This window comes from Adiantum capillus-veneris, chromosome 16, assembly GCF_014529385.1.
Source record: "Adiantum capillus-veneris isolate H3 chromosome 16, ASM1452938v2, whole genome shotgun sequence".
NCBI classification, from domain to species: Eukaryota; Viridiplantae; Streptophyta; class Polypodiopsida; order Polypodiales; family Pteridaceae; genus Adiantum; species Adiantum capillus-veneris.
Genome location: NC_140946.1, coordinates 2,193,496 through 2,196,467, shown reverse-complemented (window position 1 = coordinate 2,196,467; position 2,972 = coordinate 2,193,496). Strand labels below are relative to the sequence as shown.

Here is a 2,972-nt window from a genome sequence, read left to right as displayed (position 1 = left end):
CAGTATACAGGTTGACGAAGCACTCTAGTTTTGTTTCATTTGTTTGTTTTTCTTAATGAATAAACACAGAATAAAATAAAAAATAAAAATACTTAAATTAACCAACTTACCTGCTTACCTGGCTACAGCAATGGCGGCGACGACCGCTTGCAGCAATGATGAGCACGCCGAGAGAGGAAGTGAGTGGTCAGCGCTGATGGCGGAAGAAGTGTACAGAGCAGAGGGAGAGTGGGAGAAGGCGGCGCCCTGGCGCTTTACGGAGAGGGAGAGAGAGAGAGAGAGAGAGAGATTATCGGTGCTGTTGGCCTGGCGTTCTGCAGCAAGCAAAAGAAAGAGATGGAGAGAGTGGTCATGTGTGGCACGCGCTATAGGACGGTGCCTCTACACGGGGGGGGGGGGGGGAGAGAGAGAGAGAGAGAGAGAGAGAGAGACTGAATGTTTTTGGCACGCGCTATAGGAGGATGCCTCTACACGGAGAGAGGGAGAGAGAGAGGGGGGGGGGCGGGGCGGGGGGGGGGGGAGTTGGTGTGTCTGCAAGCGCCAACGACCAAGTGGTGCCAGCGAGCCTACAAGAGGAAATTGAGAGAGAGAGAGCTCAGAGAGGAGAGGACTGCCCCAAAGAGAGAGACTGAGGTGGGTCCTACTTGAGCAAGGAGAGAGAGAGAGAGAGAGAGAGAGAGAGAGAATGGGACGTAAAATGCATTGGGAGGAGGGGTCTTTTTTTATCTATTTACCTTTAATCACCACAAGAGGTAGTTCTCACCTAAACAAATCGTCGAAGTCGAGTCTCACGTCGAAAAGTTCAAAATTTCATCTCAGAATCCGCATGAATGCCGAAAATTTGCTACAGCACACACTGAAGCTTGTGAACATCCTCCGGCTCGAGTTGGAACCAATTTTTCTCATTTTAATTTTTTACATGTTGGAAAATGCCAAAATTACCTCGAAAATAGACAAAAACGTTAAAAATCACTCGAAATTTTGAAAAATCAAAAAATCCCAAAAAAATCTCAAAAAATCCCATAAACCTCAAAAAATCATCGATAATTGCATTCGAACACTTTCGGCATGCACAAGCAAGCCAAAAGAAACAAATTTTACCAAAAATGCCAATTACGACAAAATCACCGAACCGACTTTCGAAAATAGTAAAACACACAAAACTCGACCGATGAGGGCACAAAAGTTTTACCTACTGTTTTTTAGAGGATCCCTACTCCAAAAGGATTGATTGCTTCTCCATTACGTATGTTGCTTCTTGATTCTCATTATGATGAGACAGGGGTGTCATTTGCCATGTTGCTAGTATGTTCCGAAAGGGGGACAAGATAGGCGCATCAACGACTACAATGCAAAGTTATGAAGTCATGGATGTAGGGATTATGCATCCAGAGCTTACACCTACTGGACTGCTATTGACTGGTCAAGTAGGGTACATTGTTACCGGAATGAGATCCACCCATGAAGCACGAGTTGGGGACACCTTACATCATGTTCAAACCTCAGTGACACCTCTGCCTGGTTTTAAGCAGGCAAAACACATCGTGTTTGCTGGAGTTTATTTAGCAGATGGATCAGATTTTGTAGTTCTTAGACATGCAATTGAACAACTTACTTGCAATGATGCCAGCATATTTGTCACCAACGGGACCAGTGGAGCACTGGCGATGGGATTCAGGTTTGGAAAAATGTGAAATAGGTTTATTATTGGCTTTATTATTGGAGAGGGTACTTGGTACTACTAGAGGCTACCGCTTTTAATCTTGGAGAGTTGACTAGGTATGCAGCTGGATAGTGTGGCTTTTTAGTTGATAAAACAATGTGGAATGTATTACTCTTCTTTGCTGCTGATGCAAACAGAATTCTCCCCTAAACACTAAAGGGGCATATATTCTAAGCGGCTGGTGCTCAAAAGAGTGGTTTACTTGGAAGAATGTTGATAATCAAGCCTTTTCAAATGTTTTATATTTTATTTATATGAGGAGGTTGGCCTTTAGTAAGCTACAATGAGTGAGGACAATATGCAAAGAATTCATTAGTGCCCCCAAGGTGTGGTTTCTTAGATTTTCTCCACATGGATGTCTTTCACCAGCGACTTGAGCTGGAGATACACAACAAGAGACATGCGTTTCAGTTCTTCTTTGCTTTCCAAGGATGTTGGAGAAGGAGGTAGAGTCTGATTTAGTAATACTTTTATCCATTTTGAAAGCTTGTGGTGGCATGGGTGTGTTAAAGTGGGGCAGGCTTCTATATGACTATGTCTTCAGGAATGGACTAGAGTCAGATTTGGGAATTCGGAACACCCTTATTGACTTGTATGCACGGTGCGGGTTGAGCACATAGCAAACTATTCTTTCGCCTTTTACTTATAAAGAATACCGTGCACTCGATCGAGCTGAAGCACCATACTTGGAATTTTTGGTAGGGACCCCCTCGCAGAGAACTATGTTTACTGGAGGATATTTACCTCTACGCCAGAATTTGAGGCCAACTACTTTAGTAGACCAGACTTTGACTTATCCTAAATTTATACATTGAGTGTGGCCTCACTTTATCTGATGACAGATATCCACAGGTCATCCTAATCTTACAAACCACCCTGTAAATTTAGATAACACCTCTCTTATCTGCTCATTTGTACTTCAAGTTGTCTACTTTTATCAAATTTTTCCTTCATGGTGTTTCAAATGTTAATGCATTTGATATGCAATTATTAAACGTCTTCTTAAATTTAACAAGCAATTGTTTTTAGTGCTTTGTTTTTTAGAAAAGTTTTGCAGATAAATCTAAATACAATGTTCTCATATCAAACTCCAGGCATGACACTCCTTAATGCATCTTGATAATACCCCTCTTGAAACATCATTTCAATTATCCCTGATAAGTAAGATCTATCTATGTATCTTTAGACCTAAAAGTAACCTTAATAAATTCTAGATATGAGAAATATTATTTTATTTCATGGCCAAATT

The 2,972-nt window shown here is 41.7% G+C and overlaps 1 non-coding gene across 1 annotated transcript; it reads left to right on the top strand.

Annotated features, from left to right (window-relative positions):
- Positions 1-2,321: 2,321 nt before the first annotated feature.
- Positions 2,322-2,446, top strand: LOC147438451 (U5 spliceosomal RNA). Its single transcript, XR_015184691.1, has one exon. It is a non-coding gene; the product is annotated as a U5 spliceosomal RNA (small nuclear RNA).
- The last annotated feature ends 526 nt before the right edge of the window (positions 2,447-2,972 follow it).